Source organism: Phoca vitulina, unplaced genomic scaffold, assembly GCF_004348235.1.
Source record: "Phoca vitulina isolate PV1807 unplaced genomic scaffold, GSC_HSeal_1.0 scaffold43, whole genome shotgun sequence".
Lineage (NCBI taxonomy): Eukaryota > Metazoa > Chordata > Mammalia > Carnivora > Phocidae > Phoca > Phoca vitulina.
The window spans coordinates 9642733-9661086 of record NW_022589746.1 but is presented as its reverse complement, the minus strand read 5'-3'; the positions used below and the strand labels follow the sequence as shown (position 1 = coordinate 9661086).

Here is an 18354-nt window from a genome sequence, read left to right as displayed (position 1 = left end):
CTAAACAGATCCTAAATTACAGAGGACAACTTAAAAATGTTATCTCAGGGATGCCTGGGGGGGCTCAGTCGGTGAAGCGTCTGCCTTTGGCTCGGGTCATGATCCCAGGGTTCTGGGATCGAGTCCCGCGTCGGACTCCCTGCTCAGTGGGGAGCCTGCTTCTCCTTCTGCCTCTGCACCTGTTCATGCTTTCTCTCTCTCTCTCAAATGAATAAATAAAATCTTTAAAAAAATGTTATCTAAAACTGGGCTGGCAACACCCAGGCATTCATATGTACCTCTTGGCTCCTATCCCTTTGTGGACATTATGAATCCGTCTTGATGTTCCTTCTGGTTGGGCCTACAGAAGAAGAAGCCTCAGGATGCATTTCAACACAATACCTAGTATTCAATCTATCACTTAGTATGAGAACTAAAAATTATTGGTAAATGTAGCACAAATAATGTTAGAATTGTGTAGTGAGCCACACACAGGAAGCCCATTGTGAAGCTATAACCTCTTTTTTTTACAATAATAAACTCACCTCACTATTTGAAATCCGAAGAGTTAATCACTCATTTGGAATAAAAAAGTTGGTCTCAACTCTATTAGACAGTCAACCCCTAATCTAGGGACTTTTCCTTATTTGAGAGAACCATAAATAGGGCATAAAGAATTGCAAATTAATATTAACAAAGGGGCACATACTAGACCACTTAAAAATAAACCCAGTAAAGTATATTGCATTGTTCTCAGTTTTTCAGTACTTATGCAATAACACAGCTGTCAGAGTAAAAAGATAAATCTTGTAATTTCTCTCTGAGGAATGGAGAAGGAAGAATATAGATGTATTAGTTATATATAGGACAAAGCCACCAAGGGCAGGGGAGACAGATGTTATTTTTAATGGGATTTTGCTTTATTTTAAAAGGCAGCCTCCCTAAGTGAACTTTCTCTGAGGGCCAATGACTTACCTGTCCATGCTTCAAATCACAGAATCAAACTAGAGTTAAAATGGTTTTATCATCAGATTTAGTACCTAAAATATATTTCTGACGGGGGGGTGGTGGTGTGGGGGGAATGCCAGAGTAGAAAAAGGCAATTAAAGAAGAAAAAGGATTCTATAATGCCTCTTCTGGTACCAATCTTGATGAATCGTTCATAGAATCTGCTGACTTTTTGGTGCTGAATCATCAGGGTCCTGAACTGCTGAGGCCACCTTGGTAGCCAGTCACCTGACTCCTTAAATTCCAGGCTCTCCAAGGGAAAAAATTTGGCAGGATGGCTGGTTGTACCTTGGTATCTCTCAATTTACCTAGAACGTTCCAAATTGAAAGGAATAAATATTAAGGAGTACTGTTCCGTTTTCTTCAATATTCTTGTGTAAAGCTGGATAATTTTATAATGACAAGGACACAGAGAGAAATTGAGACTTTGGAGGTATTCCATCTCTTCCTCATGTTTCACCGTAAAATGACTGTCTCCAAAATAATTTTATTCGATAATAATGTCTCCAAAATAATTTCATTCGATAATAATGTCTATGTCATTAAATAGAATTTTAATGGATTTGAAATGGTATATACATGCATTAATATAGCACTCATAAAAGTTTGCAAAAATATACCCATTGGCTTTTCTTGTGAAGGGTCCTTTTTTGTTCTTAGACCAAGTTCTTTATAGTAGTATGATATTAGAATATCCTTTCCCCCTTTTTTAGAAAGAGCAGGAGGAGAGGAAAAGGGAGAGAAAGGGAGAGGGAGAGATATAATCTTAAGCAGGCTCCACACTTCGCACGGAACCTGATGCGGGGCTCGATTTCACAGCCCTGAGATCATGACCTGAGCTGAAATCAAGAATTGGACGCTTAACTGATTGAGCCACCCAGGTGCCCCACCCTTTCCTTTTCTTAAAAATTAAAAAGCAAAGATTAGCTTTTTAAAAAAATTATTCCATTTTTAAAACCAAAAATTCATAATTCCCTATTAGCCTCCTAATCCATTTTGAAATCCCAAAATTTAAGAACTATTAATATAGAAGAAAATAACTGATGTGCACAATTATCACAATATTTCAAGGGCTATGTCTTTTAGAAATAAAACATCTAAATTATAAAAATGAAGTATGATGACTATGCTTAGAAAAGTGTTTTAAATAATAGATCTTTTTCCATCATCAGATAAATGATAAAGAAAATGTGGTAAATATATATGTATATATATATATGACGAAATATTATTTAGCCATAAAAAAAACACCAGAATCTTGCCATTTGTGACAATATGGATGAGCCTTGAGGGTAATGGGCTAAGTGAAATAAGATAGGGAAAGACAAATACCACATGATCTACTTATATGTGGAATTTAAAAAAAATAAATCTTATGTATAAAAAAAAAATCCAAAACCAAGCTCATAGATACAGAGAACCAAACTGGTGGTTGCCAGAGGTGGGGGTAGAGGGTGCATGAAACAGGTGGGGGGGGTCAAAAGGGACAAACTTCCAGTTATAAGATAAGTAAGTCCTGGGATATAATGTACAGCATGGTGGCTATAGTTAATAATACTGTACTGCATATATGCATGTCGCTAAAAGAGTAAATCTTAAAAGTTCTCATCACAAGAAAACAAGAATTCTGTAACTGTGTGTGGTGATGGATATTAACTAGACTTACTGTGTTGATCATTTCACAGTGTACATAATATGAATCATTATGTTGCACACCTGAAACTAATAAAACTTGTATGTCAATTATATCTCAGTTTAAAAAAATAATAGTTTTTATGGGGCGCCTGGGTGGCTCAGTCGTTAAGCGTCTGCCTTCGGCTCAGGTCATGATCCCAGGGTCCTGGGATCGAGCCCCACATCGGGCTCCCTGCTCCGCAGGAAGCCTGCTTCCCCCTCTCCCCCTGCTTGTGTTCCTTCTCTCGCTGTCTCTCTGTCAAATAAATAAAAATTACAAAGTAAATAAATAAATAAAAATAAAAAAGTAATAGTTTTTCCAACTCATGTAAGCAATATTTGTTCATTACAAAAACTTTGAAAGGAAAAAATAAAAACGTTTTACAAATCACTTATAATCCCAGTATCAATAACAGTTCTTTTTCTTTGCTTTTGCTTAATATTTATTTTTACCAAAAAAAAGGGGGGGATGGCATTAAGTCAATTGTTTCATTTCGTATTATTTGGGAAGCCTTCAGAAAGACTATCCCTGAAGAGAAGACATTTCAAAACGACACTAAGATCATGCGTGATTGTGCAGGCTAATGAACTCACTTTGCAGATGAGAAGTCAGGTGGGCACCCAGCTCTGAGAGTAAGTGGGATGAAGATGGCTAATCCTCAGTTTCAAGAATTTACACCAAGAGAGAAAGCTGGCCTGCGGCCATGTGCATGAGGACATCCGAAGTATGTTTAATTTTGGACTCTACGAAAATATCTTGAAACCAAGGCGCTCAAACAGCCTTTGTTAGAAAGACAGGGATAGATGGAAGTATGATTATCTCCCCTTCAACAGATGGAAAAAAACCAGCTCAGCCAACAGCCCAGGGGGTCAAAGAAGGGACGAAAAGTTTTCGATGCAGTCTTGAGTTCTATTGTTAGATCTTGCAAATTTTGCTAAGAAACAAGAAACAGTTTAACTTTACTTTGCTTGGCCTTTTGGCCTGCAAAAATACTAAGGCAGGCTGACATTTCGGCTACAAATTTTGCAGCTGTGTAATCACTGGGGTCTGGGAGACCTTACTATACTTGGTTCAGCTCTTGAATGCCTTTTGAGACCAAGACAATAGAACTTATAATTAGCAAACTACCATAAGTCTCAGAGTATGACACATCAAAAGAATTCTTCTTTTTTCTCTTTCCCTACACAGGGACATAAAAATAGAAAAAGTAACTAGTATATTTGCTACTCACACTAACTGCTACTCACACCAACTTTACAAAATATATCGAAACCTGGAGTTTGGCAACAGCAATGCTCACTGTGATGTGAGCGAATTTTATTTTCCTCTAATATCGAGGCTTCTTGCTGACAGGGAAGAGTCATGTTCCAAAGGCAACTATTCCAAACTGTCCTTTCATTCCCAATGTTACAAATCCAGGGCTTGATTACTTTTCCTGGGCCACTCAAATACGGATTCGGTCTCCCTAACTTCTTCCCAGTTTGAGCCAAATCACACACAGATGCCAGATAAATATTCTGAAACGCATCCCTGATCATGTCAGTTCCCCAATCCCAAACAGTGCATGACTAGCCATTGCAGAGAAACTAGGAATTGAGCAGTCGAGGTCCTTCAAAACCTGATGCCCGCCTACCTTCACAATGGACTCTCCCTCTCCAGCCCTGTGCAATCTGGAGCTTCCAAAGTAGATTCTTCACCTTTCCTTCACGTGCCTCAACCTTCTCTGTCTTTTTTTCCTCAGGCTGTTTCCCCCACGAAGACGGCAACTCCCTCTCAAGATTCCATCCATCCCCCAAGGCCAACCATAAACATCTCTCTCAGAAGCTCTGCGGTCACCCAACCAGATGCCATCATTCCTTCCTCTGATCCTCTTTAGAAACTGTCCTCTAGGCCCACTTACTTAATTTTGTCTTGCTTTTTCAGTGAGTATGTCTCTTTTTCTGCTGCTACGTAAGGTGAAAAGCAATATGCTTAAGTCTCCCTTGAAAGTCTAGGTCATTTTTTTTCTGAAACAAACTTTCTGGGGTGTTTCTATAGAGGCGTCTGTCTCTGAAGACAGAACTAGCTTCCTGTCCTCCCTATCTGCAGCTAGAACCCACCTGCTCTCTTCCTATCAAAGGGAATACCATCTCACTCATTCCCCCACGCATTACTAGCAAATGATGTAATTCAACACCTTAGGTTGGTTATTCAGCCTCTCATCCCAGGATGATTCTTTCTTAATTGTGAAATCTGTTAGGCTCCCTTCTCCAGATGAGCTCTTTGAACAAGGAACAATATACTGACTTAGGGACCACTTCCCTTGGTTCTCAGAACTCTGAGGCAGGCTAATGTGGCCATCTTATACCTCTGGGGAGGACAAGGAAGCTCGAAGAGGATAACTGACCTGTCCATAGGAATGTGAGTAGAAAAAACGTTTGGTGGCAGAAGGAGACTCAGAGAAACTATCAGATCTACTCGAAAGTTCCTGCTGAGTCTAGGACTGGGAAAGTAGAGAGAAAGGTCATGGGGAGAACTCTTCTTCCTCACCATTTCCTTTTCCTCTTCCTCAGCAGACGGGAGATAATAAAAATAGCTAAGATTTATCGAGTGTATACTAAAGGGCAGGCACTACACAAACATTTTACATGTAATAATCTCATTTACATGAGATGATGATATTTATGAGGTACCTGTAACTGCAGAAGGCAGAGGATGAAACGGTATCAGAAAATCAGCTTGCCTGAGGTAGAATCGGGATTTGAATCCACATCACTTTGCATTAAAGCCCACATTTCTAATCACCAGACCAATATCTCTCAAACTTTAATTCAAGATTGAATGCCACGCACCTAGAGAACTCGTTAACGGCAGGTTCTGATTCAGGAGGGTTGCTATGGGGTCTGAGATTCCGCATTTGCAGTAAGTTCCCAGGTGATGCTGATGCTCATGGCCCACGGATGGCACTGTACTCCCTTTAGAAAGTGCTAGAGTTAGTGACTCAGGTCACTGACATCTCCATTCTGGGGACTAGCCTGGGGCAGGGGAAGAAGAAGACACGAAGGATCCCCGACTCTGTCTCAGCCAAGCCTACTCTTCAAGCTTCTCTGAACGCCTGTCACTACGCCTGTGCTATGTTGCATAACTCCAGCTTTAAATCCTGCCTTCCTTGTGCTTTCCTAGGAACGTTTTCCTTTTGCAGCACATATAACATTATTTCAGGTAATACTTAACGGTATCATTTTGTACCATAATCTTTTTCCAACTGTCTGGAACACAATCTCATCTACACTTATATTATATGCATTTCAGAATGCCTTGCCTTTTTTCCTTGATTTGATACATCAACTCATATAAAATTCCCTAATTATAGGTGCCCCTGGGTGGTGCAGTAGGTTGAGCGTCCAACTCTTGGTTTCAGCTCGGGTTGTGATCTTGGGATTGTGGGACTAGGGGAGACAAAAGCAAGAAGAGCTACTCCAGATACACTTTGAGGACTGGTGCAAATGATCATGGTTAAGCCATGATCTAATACTAGGAAGAGGCACCAGTGAGCTTGAGGGAAGGTGGGGCAGAGCACAGCACCTTAGACCATCTTTTTTTTAAGGGTGGAAGTTGAGAAATGGGAGAAGAGAAGTTTGAGAATTGGGCAAAAAATCAAATTACACGCTAAAAAGACTAGTTTTTTTTTCTTTTTAAGTCAATGGGGAGTCTATTTCAAACAATGCAACAGTTAATATTTATTGAGGGCTTACAATGTGCCATTTATTATCTTTACAACACTTCTGTGAGGCAGGTGTTAACTATTTTCTCCATTTTATATATAAGAAAACAGAGCCATAGAAGTTAAAGAATGTTGAAGGTCACATAACTAGGAAGTGGCTCAATTTGAATTCCGATTAGATTTTCACTTCAGAAAGATAAATCTAACCAAAGAGGCAAAGAATCTGTACTCAGAAAACTATAAAAATACTCATGAAAGAAACTGAGGAAGACACAAAGAAATAGAAAAACGTTCCATGCTCATGGATTGGAAGAACAAATATTGTGAAGATGTCAATGCTACCTAGAGCAATCTACACATTCAATGCAATCCCCATCAAAATACCATCCACTTTTTTCAAAGAAATGGAACAAATAATTCTAAAATTTGTATGGAACCAGAAAAGACCCCGAATAGCCAGAGGAATGTTGAAAAAGAAAAGCAAAGCTGGCGGCATCACAATTCCAGACTTCCAGCTCTATTACAAAGCTGTCATCATCAAGACAGTATGGTACTGGCATAAAAACAGACACATAGATCAATGGAACAGAATAGAGAGTCCAGAAATGGACCCTCAACTCTACGGTCAACTAATCTTCGACAAAGCAGGAAAGAATGTCCAACGGAAAAAAGACAGTCTCTTCAACAAATGGTGTTGGGAAAATTGGACAGCCACATGCAGAAGAATGAAACTGGACCATTTCATTATACCACACACAAAAATAGACTCAAAATGGTTGAAAGACCTCAATGTGAGACAGGAGTCCATCAACATCCTAAAGGAGAACAGAGGCAGCAACCTCTTCGACCTCAGCCACAGTAACTTCTTCCTAGAAACATCGCCAAAGGCAAGGGAAGCAAGGGCAAAAATGAACTATTCGGACCTCATCAAGATAAAAAGCTTTTGCACAGCAAAAGAAACAGTCAACAAAACCAAAAGACAACCGAGAGAATGGGAGAAAATATTTGCAAATGACCTATCAGATAAAGGGCTAGTATCCAAAATCTATAAAGAACTTCTTAAAGTCAACACCCAAAGAACAAATGATCCAATCAAGAAATGGGCAGAAGACATGAACAGACATTTTTCCAAAGAAGACATCCAAATGGCCAACAGACACATGAAAAAGTGCTCAACATTGCTTGGCATCAGGGAAATCCAAATCAAAACTTCAATGAGATATCACCTCACACCAGTCAGAATGGCTAAAATTAACAAGTCAGGAAGTGACAAATGTTGGCAGGGATGTGGAGAAAGGGGAACCCTCCTACACTGTTGGTGGGAATGCAAGCTGGTGCAGCCACTCTGGAAAACAGTATGGAGGTTCCTCAAAAAGTTGAAAATAGAGCTACCATATGATCCAGCAATTGCGCTACTGAGTATTTACCCCAAAGATACAAATGTAGGGATCCGAAGGGGTACGTGCACCCCGATGTTTATAGCAGCAATGTCCACAATAGCCAAACTGTGGAAAGAGCCAAGATGTCCATCGACAGATGAATGGATAAAGAAGATGTGGTATATATATACAATGGAATATTATGCAGCCATCAAAAAGAATGAAATCTTGCCATTTGCAACGACGTGGACGGAACTGGAGGGTATTATGCTGAACGAAATAAGTCAATCAGAGAAAGACATGTATCATATGACCTCACTGCTATGAGGAATTCTTAATCTCAGGAAACAAACTGAGGGTTGCTGGAGTGGTGGGGGGAGGGGTGGCTGGGTGATAGACATGGGGGAGGGTATGTGCTATGGTGAGTGCTGTGAATTGTGCAAGACTGTTGAGTCACAGATCTGTACCTCTGAAGCAAATAATACATTATATGTTAAAAAAAAAAAGAAAAAAAGAAGAAGTATCAAGATAGCAGGAGGGGAAGAATAAAGGGGGGGAAATCAGAGGGGGAGACAAACCATGAGAGACTATGGACTCTGAGAAACAAACTGAGGGTTCTAGAGGGGAGGAGGGTGGGAGGATGAGTTAGCCTGGTGATGGGTATTAAAGAGGGCATGTTCTGCATGGAGCACTGTGTGTTATACACAAACAATGAATCATGGAACACTACATCAAAAACTAATGATGTATGGTGATTAACATAACATAATAAAAAAAAAGAAAATAAAAAAAAGAAAGATAAAGGGATGTTTCTGGGTTGCACCTGTCTAATAACGCACATAACTGTAGGACAGAGACATGGAGAACCAGGGAGCTCAAGAGGAGCAGGGGAGTTCAGTTCTGCTGTTCGGGTTATGGAGTGGGTGGTGAGAACCTGTAGAGAGAGTTGTCTGGTTGGATATATAGATGTGGACGAGGCAAAGATGGCTAAGCTAGAGGCACAGATTTGAGGCATTGGGCTAAAGGTCACAGTCTAAGCCTGGAAGTTAAGTGACATAAGAAGAATTCTGAACAGAGCTTTGTGGGGGCAGAGAAGAGGATTTGCACTTAGGCAGGTGACAGAAGAAGAAAAGAGAGAGAGAAGGAAGGAACGAAGGTAGAAAGGAAGAAGAGAGAGAGAAAGAGAAGGACAAAGTGACAAGGGGGAAAGAGGTAACAATGAGATTCAAGGAGAGGGAAGTTCCTTGCAACCAAGGAAAGAGAGAACTTCAAAAAGGCCTATGGCAACAAAACTTGCAGAGACATCAGGAAAGGTAGGGATCAAAACTTGTTGGGGTTCATCAACTACTAGGAGATCTCCGCTCATTTCTGCAGCGGCATTCCCAGTGAAACAGGGGACCCAGAGGCCAGGCTGCAGTGCGTTCAGGAATGCAGGGAGGAGGAGGAAACCTAAGGAAAGAATTAGGGTCAGGGAGGGTTGGAGGAAGAGAAGGATGGAGAGACAGAAATCAAAAGAGAACTTAGGCGGGGTGTTGTCTGCTTCTTCTTTATGATGTGAACCCATTTTACATTTACATATGAAAGGTGAATCATCAAAAGAATTGAAAAGTGTGAAGATGCAGGAGACTTCTTAGTGCTGTTTTCCTGAATCTATTCTTCCCTCACTCACTTCCCTCACTCAGATGGGGGGCAGTTTCCTCTTCAGTCTTTAATATCCTTGTTCCTGATGAAAGTTACCTGCCTATTTTCCCACCTTCCATCTAGTTCCACATAGTGTTGCCCAGTTAATTTTCCTCCTGTTATGCCCTGGCTCGTACTCCTTCAGCAGTACTCTGATTTTTTCAGATAGGATCCAAGCTCCTTTAGATTTACAAAGTCATTCTCATTCTGTTCGACCCCATCTCTCCCCGTCCTTGGAGCCCACCCCACACATCCACACACAAGCCAGAAATCTGAAGCTGCCACCTGCATTCTGCCCCATGATCCCTCGCAATGCCCACAGGTTTCTTTCGCCCATGTAAGTCCTACCCTCTCTCGAGTCTCTGTATATGTCACCCTTTGGACGCCCCTGAAACGATAAAGAAATGTTACCTCTTGTTCTGCCCTGGTATGTCATTAACGCATCCTTTTCATGAATGTGATCTAAAAGCTCACGTAGGTCTATCACTGAGAAAAGCATCAAGGATGTAAACCCGCTAAAGCGACAGCCCACGACAACCACCGGGTCAGGATCTCTTTGCTACTTAAACTACCTAGTGACATTCCTTTTATCTGGTCTTCTATTTAACACTTACATCATTACAAAAATGTGTCCAGCTTCTCATCCAAACTGGACTGCATGTTCTTTCAGGAAAGAAGCTGTGTATTAAAGCATGGGTAGAGATCATCTAAGATTTCTATCTTAGGAACATACAGCAGGAACTGAATAACTATTTTGCTGAAAAAGAAAACTGGACAGAATTTGCAGTTTTAGAATAATAAGAAGCTGCGTAAATGGAATTTTCTTTTTCCCCCTGTGATATGCTAGAATGTAAATAGAGCACATCCCAAGCTTTGGCCTTTTATCACATTATGAGATCTTTGTTTTTTCCAAGTCATTCAAATATGTGCTTTGAGTTGATTTCTTATAGTTGCATGCATGCTGCATGTTGTTTGGTGTGAAGATTATGCCTCTGGTTTTCATGTTCTTTTCTACAATGTTTTTATTGTAACGAGCTCTTTCATTTCTCTTGGAATGTGACTGAATTTCTGTATGTTATGGAACTATTTCTAAAACCCCCTTTTAGTTAAAAAGTGTCACCTACCTAGTTAAAAAGTGTCACCTCCAAACTTGGATTTTTATGAAATGAATCTCCTCTATGACTTTACCAGATTACTCTAGTTTTTGCGAGCTGCTCTTTTGTTGCAAGTTTTTATAGTCGTCCCATAAGATTTATTTAATTTTTGATTCCCATCTCCTGCTATCATTTGTGTGTTTGTTTTAAATGGGATTCTGTGATATATTTTGATAATTTAATCAACTTTGGGGGGGTATTTTATTTCTTTTGCATATAGCATAACACGGATATTTGTTTCCCAAAGGTTCCTTTTATTTTGTTCCCGATTTGGATATTCTTTTCCCTTAAGTTCAACTGATCCTCTGAGAATGTAATCATTTTTTTTTTTTTAATGCACCGCTTTTATTTGGGTCATTTCTGAAAACTTTTTCATCTATTCCCACATAATGTATTGCAATCTTGCTAGAGAACTCTTGGATTTACTACCTCCCCCTAATGTGCCTTTTTGAACCCAATTGTAGGGCTTCCCGCACGCGGGGCTCCAGCGCCCTGGCGGGGTGGGATACCTGCAGATGCCCTCAGAGCCCTGTGTGGCCAGCAGGGCCTGGGTGGAGGCGTCGATCCCCCAGAAGGCAGGTGTGGCTGAGCGCAGGCTGGTGCTGAGTTCTCACGGGCTGCAAGCATGATGGGGACACCTGGCACCTGCTGCTACTCTGTGATGCTCTGAGCACAGCCAAGGTGGGCCCTGCCACCTGGACACCAAACTCAGTGCCCAACCACACAGTGAGCCGCTGCCCTCGTGCACAAGGAGCTGTGAGCCCTGGGGGGTACAGCTGGTGGCACAGGTTGCTGAGGGGCATGGTGCAGAATTGGGAGGAGTAAGGGCCGCAAAGGATCCAGGCCAGGGGACCCTGGGGGATGAGGACAGCTCTCTGGCAGGCCCAGGTCTCTGTTTTCGCCTAAAGCGGATTCTTCTGTCCAGCACCGCCCTGCAACCCAGACAGCGGGACACACTGCCATGTCCCCGTGGTCCCGCTGTGTCACCGTCTCGCTCCTCAGAGTGCAGTCCGTGTCTGCACCAGCCTCACCGGGGAGCACATCAGAAATGCCAAAGCTCGGGCCTGCCTCAGCCCTTCCGAATCAGAATCTGTATTTTAACAGGTGTATACGCATTAGTGTTCGAGGACGGTTGCATCCGAGGGTCCACTCTGGATTTCCTGTGGCCATGAAATGCCCTCTGCAAGGGAAATGCCCACAGGGAGTCAGTTTCTTCTAGACCAGCTTCATACCTGCAGGTCCTCAGAATCCCTTGCCAAAGGCTCAGGTCTGCTCAGTGCTTAGGGCATAAGTGGTTTCTTCACCAGATGCATCCTCAAGTGCCCCTGGGGCTCAATGGCTGGCCAAGGGACAGCTGTGACACAGTGGGGAAAGGAGGACGTTAGACCTTCAGGCTGAGTGTCCACATGAATGCTCCCAAAGTGAGGCCCCTGGAGAAGCAGGGAAGAGCCAGGGGTGGGGAGGGGGGTGGGCCCAGGGACTCCAACTGCACTTTACCTCCTGGTTCCACACATAGACTGAAGCCCACTTTTGCCCTTTTAGAGGGGTCCAAGCTATGTGCAGGGTGATGGCTATAGAAGAATCTATGCTTTCCATGAAGTTTTAAAAATACTTGATACTAGGGGCGCCTGGGTGGCTCAGTCAGCTAAGCCCCTGCCTTCAGCTCAGGTCATGATCCCAGGGTCCTGGGTTCGAGCCCTGTGTTGGGCTCCCTGCTCCGTGGGGAGCCTGCTTCTCCCTCTCCCTCTGCTCCTGCCCCTGCTTGTGTGTGCTCTCTCTTTGTCAAATAAATAAATAAACTCTTTAAAAAATACAAAAAAAATACTTGATACTAAAGAAGTTAGGCTGGATTCCAAAATCATTTGCCTTAAGAAATTTCAACAAAGCATTTGTCAGCGAAAAAAAGTAATAGCTGTTAGATTCTTTAAACATAATTTCAATTGCAGGAAACTCTTGAATGGCTATAAAACAGGTTTTCTATCATCTACTTGTTCTTACAAAGCATCACACAGATAGTGACTGTCAAAACTTCAGCCAGACCATTGATCAAGAATTATAGGTCACTCTTTCTAACCTAATACCTGATAAGAAAAAGTGATATGTAAATTTACACTTCTCATGAACACATTTGAAAGTATTGTATTGGAAAATTCTATATAAATTCAATACTTAGTATTGTTCCCAACGCTTTTTTTCTCTTCTTTCAATACTAAGAATAGATATTGAATTTTTTTCTGCAAAATTCCATATGGATGCTCCCAAATCCTGTCTAATTTACCTATGTACCACACAAACATTACCGGTGCATAAAAGAAGTGAAAAAGGGTGAGAAGCATGTATCTACCTAGACAGAGCTGATTAAGAAAAGCTAAGGTGTCCAGAACAAGCAGGGTGGAGAAGAATATTCCTTCACATTACACATGCAGTATGTCTTTGGATCACAAAAACCTACTGTTTCTGAATTTTATTAGAAATATATCCTTTAATAAAGTGCATTTCCTTCCTTTGTGCAATTTGAAAAAAAACAGATTTTTTTCCCCTCAACAGATCAGCTTCAAAATTTTTTTAACATTTTCCTAACATGTAATTATCATCTTCCAAAGACCCAAAAGTGCTGTCAATGTGACTGAAATCAGAATGTAAATATTTTATAAAGAGCTGTCAAATCTCAATTGGCAAAAAACAAAAAGGCCCCGAGTTGTTATAATCCAACCACAAGGCTACATCATTTAATTGACAGATAAGACATTTTTCTAGTTTCCATTTTCCCATCAGCATTTTAATACATTAACACGGTGTGCCACTCCGGATAGTCACTGTGACAATTTACTTGAAGATGGAATGAATTCTGAAATGCTCTCGGGGAGATGCCTAGCACAGTAACTGAATTCTGTTTCATGGAACATTTTTCACACTCAGTGTATTTGGAATGCCTATTACTAACACGGACTGAATATTGGCATCCAGGGAATAGTGTCATGCCCATTAAAAAAAAAAAATTAAGGCAAAAGGCTCTTATCAGTTCAATATTTTATTATTTCAGTCTTTGGAGCTTTCACTCAACAAACATTTCTGATTGTCTATGTGCGTCTAATAAATCTATGTAAGATCCAAAGGATTGCCCTCTGCCACCCATCATCACAGATCAAAAACGCTGCTAGGAAGAATACCCGAGGTGGTCCCTCCCGAAGATTTACTGCTGCTTCTGTGTGCATTGCTGTCTGTCCCTCTCTCCAGAAGGTTTGTTTTTTCCTTTTCATCTTTACCTTTATTTTTTTCCCCTTCCTTCCTAAGCAATAGACTCATGGGAGACATCTATAAGCACTGCTTAACTTCTTTTGGGATATCGGACCTATGGGATTTTCTGCCTCTACATTCATTCATTCAGTAAATATTTACGAAGCTTCTTGCAGGGAACAGGCATCCTTATAGGCACCGTGGTTTTGGCAACGAAGAAACAGACAAGGCCATGCCCTCATGGAGCTTAGATCATTCTATGGCAAGAGATAAAGAACAAACTGTAAACAAACGTAGCTAAATTCCTCATGTCTTGCCTAAATCCCTTAAGTTGGATGTGTAGGTATTTTTACCGTAAGGGGGTATTTTAGTATGCTTTACAAAAGAAAATTTCTTGTTTTTAGAAGGAATTCAATTTGGGTGCCCGGGCTAGTGCTCATTTCCAGGGAGTGGTTAGGGAAGGCTTTAGCAGCTGAGATGTGAATGGGAAGGGCCCCGGGAAGCAGGCAAGAACACAAAGAAACACACTCACGGAATGGTAAAAAGGACAGACACTGGAGCTGGGAGGCAAGGAGAAAAGTATGGGATATGTAAGTCATGGTCGTGCATCAGAGTGTTGCCCTTGATGCAGGGGAAGGAGTTGAGGGTTTCGAGCAGGTCTCAAGCAGGAGAGACACAGACGTGATGTGGGTTCCCTAGGCACGAGCTGTTACACATGGAATGGATTTTGGTAAGGCAAGAATGGGAGCCAGGAGACCATCGGGAAGCTCACGCAGTGGTCCAGGCAAAACAGAATGACTTGGGGTAGGGTCGTAATAGAAGACACAAAAGGAAATGGAGAGATTCAGGATCTATTTGCAAGAAAGGAAAGGGACAGGAAAATCACTGAGAACGCATAGATTCAAAGGCCAAAAGGAAAGCTTGGCTTTAGCAGAGACAGCATGTCCCTGCATTCGCAAAGGAGATCCGACGAGGTAAGCTATTATTTTACACTAAGAGAAGATCGGAATATCGGACACCCTCAATTTACAAATAAAGAACAAAGGCCCGGAGAGGTGCGATGGCATCTTTAAGCCTCAGTAGAGCTGGCTGCCACCTGTACTGCCCCTCGAGACTTTTCTGTTACCCAAGCACCTCCTTCCCTGTCCTTCCCTGATTCAGCTCAGTACCTTATTCAATATTGTGCATGACCTTCTTTCGAAAGGACTTTCTTTATATAATTTCTTTTACCTGCATTTTCCCCCCTGAACCCAATAAGTATGAGTGAAGTAACAGAGACTGTTAGAAGGAGAATATTTAATATCAGGGGACTGTAGGTTAAAAGCTGAATTTTGGTGGCCATATTGAGACCATTAGTCCTAAACATCTATTTCAAAAAAAAATTTTAAAAAGCAAAAACAACCCAACTTGGAAGTAATATGTCCTTCACCTGCTTTCATAGGCAATTCTAATTCATCTTGATTCCCCCCAATTAGATTTTTCCCTCTTTTTTTTTTTTTTTTAATATGGCAGAGTCTCAGTTCACTTAGTTTTATAAATGGATAATCCAAAGGGAATTCTGTGTTATTGAAGAGCAAGCATTCAAAGGGTTTAGTGAGTCCGCAATGCCCCTGACTAGCTAGCAGATGTGATCAGCAACAGCACAGGCTCCTAGCAGATACTGTCAGAATAAGCATCAAGGTAGCAGAGTCCTGGGAAGGGAGCCTGACGAGTCCAGTTCAAACCTCACCTTTGACACCTATGATCACAGGTTCTTAACATCTCCGTTTCCTCATCTGTACATGAGGATACTAACAGCCTGACGGCGCTCCTGTGAAGATTAAAGAGGCATATCTAGCACAAGGCCCGGATCTGAAGGCCCGTGAATCAGCTACGTCTGTGTTCGGCTCTGAGTGTCAGGAGACCTAACCAATCAGGGTCATGCCACAGGAGAGCTGATGGTAGGCTCACGAGAGCGCAAGAACATCATCAAGGAGTCAAGCTCATTTACCTTCCAGCTCCAACATCTCTGGCTGTGGCTTTTGTCTTTGGGATTATGAGATGGGGGCTCTGCTGGGGACTCATCATGGTTTTTACTTTCTGTATTTTATGAGGTTTTGAGATCTTAAAAGCTTGCTGCCCAGGGAGAGACTGCCTTTCCCAGGGCTAGCTGGTTCTTAGAGAGAGCAAAGGGCATGGCCCAGAGCCCACCTTTCATATGTAAACCAAGCAATCCTGGATGTACAGTCCCAATTCTCCTCTAACTCACACCCCAAGACATGATTTCCCCAGGTCTAAGTCACCCAGCACCTGGGACCAGGCGGCCAGAGCCCACCCCTATAACCCAGAGCCCACCTACACTCTTCCAACTGGCCAATCCTCAACTGTTTGCCCTGCCCTGCACAGCTATTCTCTCAGACACTCCTGGTAAAGACTTTGACTTAGACTTTGTCCTCTTTCTCTTCTGTCTCCAGACCAAACCTGGTGTTTCCTCACATGGCCCTGGAGGCAGGGAGTGGCCCTTCTTTCAAGATATGTGAGTAATAAATTCTTTGAATGGTATTGACTGTCATCACTCAGTCACCTTGCTAAGTTAAAATCCGTGGCTCCAAATTTTAGAACAGCTTTCCAGGTAGGAAGATGGAGTAATAACAAGGAAAATGGGGGCGCCTGGGTGGCTCAGTCGTTAAGTGTCTGCCTTCAGCTCAGGTCATGATCCCAGGGTCCTGGGATCGAGCCCCACATCGGACTCTCTGCTCGGCTGGGAGCCTGCTTCTCCCTCTCCCACTCGCCTTGCTTGTGTTCCCTCTCTCGCTGTGTCTCTCTCTGTCAAATAAATAAAATCTTTAAAAAAAAAAAAAAAAAATAACAAGGAAAATGTTCCCAAAGATATCCTGCTCTTTTATTTCAGGAAGGGAATAAATTCAGGAAGGGAAGCCCCCCTGGCGCTCACCATCTAGAGTTCATTAGCCATAACTGGGTTATGTGGCCTCAATAAAGGAGTCAGGGAAGGCAAAGATTTTTAAACTAGGCATTTCACTGTCCTTAAAAACATCAGAATTATTATTATTATTATTATTATTTGGAAGGGAGAAGGGATATTAGGTAGGCTAGTAGCACTGTCTGCTGAATGTATTAACAATGTTTAAAGGAGATTAAACTTTTTCATGTCGCTCTTTATATTCACTATCAGATTTTGTACAGCATTTTTGGATAAGATGATGTAAATCAAGGATGATATTTAAGCTTCTACGAATTAGACGAGCTAGAAGATTCTATATATGCTAAAAATTCAAACATTTTGCATTAATTTCCAATAACCCCATATTGCTATAATTAAGACACAAATGAGTATTTGAAATAAAAAGACTTATTTCCTATTTTAACAAACATGCTTTCATTGTAATTTTGAATATGATCAGCAAATAAGCAAAAAATTTTGTATCTTTACTAAGACACAAAAATCAAGCACTACTGTATAGCTATATTAAGATGCACAGAGAGCAATTAGAAATCATATTGAAAAACACCAACTTAGAAATTCCTATTCCTCATTAATCTGTTTCACTGATCAAGCCATAAATCCTTTTATTAAAGCAAAGAACTCAACCCTCAAAGGAGATCTTACCTTATAGTACCTTAGTGGAAATTCTGAATGTCATTTATTTGGCCTCTGATCAGAACACAGGTTCTAGAAGAGAATTAAGAAAATGGGGTTAACATACAGCCCTAGGAGGGGAAAAGTCAATAGGTTACACAAAAGGATTTGAGGAAATGTCAGAAAATTATAGAATTTTCTAGTGAAAGTGATCTCATAGATCATGGTGCCTAACCATCTCATATAACAGATGAGGATACACGTGGTCAGAGAATGAAGGTCCCTGTCATTGGCAGAAGAAACGCATCTATTGACTTTCTACGAAAGGTTCTTTGTATATAGTTCCACTCCTCACACCCACCAAAGCTCCGGTCACAGTGAAGGGACATAAAACGAGAAGAGATAACAATAGAAGTTGCCCGTTCCTTCATTTCATATGTTAGTGATGGTATCCTTGTTTTTTCAGCCAGTGGGTTAGTACTATCTATGCCCTTAGAAGCTCGGGTCTGGTACCTTCTCCAAATGCTATGGGGACACACACACACACACACACACACACACACACACACACACACTCTCTCTCACACATGGCCAGCCCTGCTTAGCCCACTTCTCACACAGGGTTAGAGTCATATCTTAAAGAAAATCCCCCAAGCCCATTTCGGACACGGGCATTCAGATTTTTAAAGTGTACAGAGTCTGAGATTTAGGCCAGAACCTTAGGAAAGCTTTTAGAAGGTTGACTAGACGACGAAAAAGAGGCACCAAGTTCCATGAGCAGAGAACGAAGGAAGTGTGTTCGTGTCAAGGACGTCCCTGGGGACGCAAGCTCAGGAGGGACTAATAAGGGCAATGGGAGAACTTGTTGGGGATGGGGACTGACAAGATGTTGAGATGTTGCTGGATTTTTAAAAGAAGGACCTTGTAGTTTCTTGGGGAGGTGAAGGTGAGGTCAGACGATA

The 18354-nt window shown here is 41.7% G+C and overlaps 1 protein-coding gene across 1 annotated transcript in view; it reads right to left on the bottom strand.

Moving 5' to 3' along the window:
• CHRM3 (cholinergic receptor muscarinic 3) overlaps nucleotides 1–18354 on the bottom strand; it is a 471578-nt gene that overhangs the window by 237865 nt on the left and 215359 nt on the right. The window contains exon 3 of the mRNA XM_032430380.1: nucleotides 17423–17485. The gene's annotated coding sequence lies outside the window, so the exon portion shown is untranslated. The remainder of the gene's footprint in view (nucleotides 1–17422; nucleotides 17486–18354) is intronic.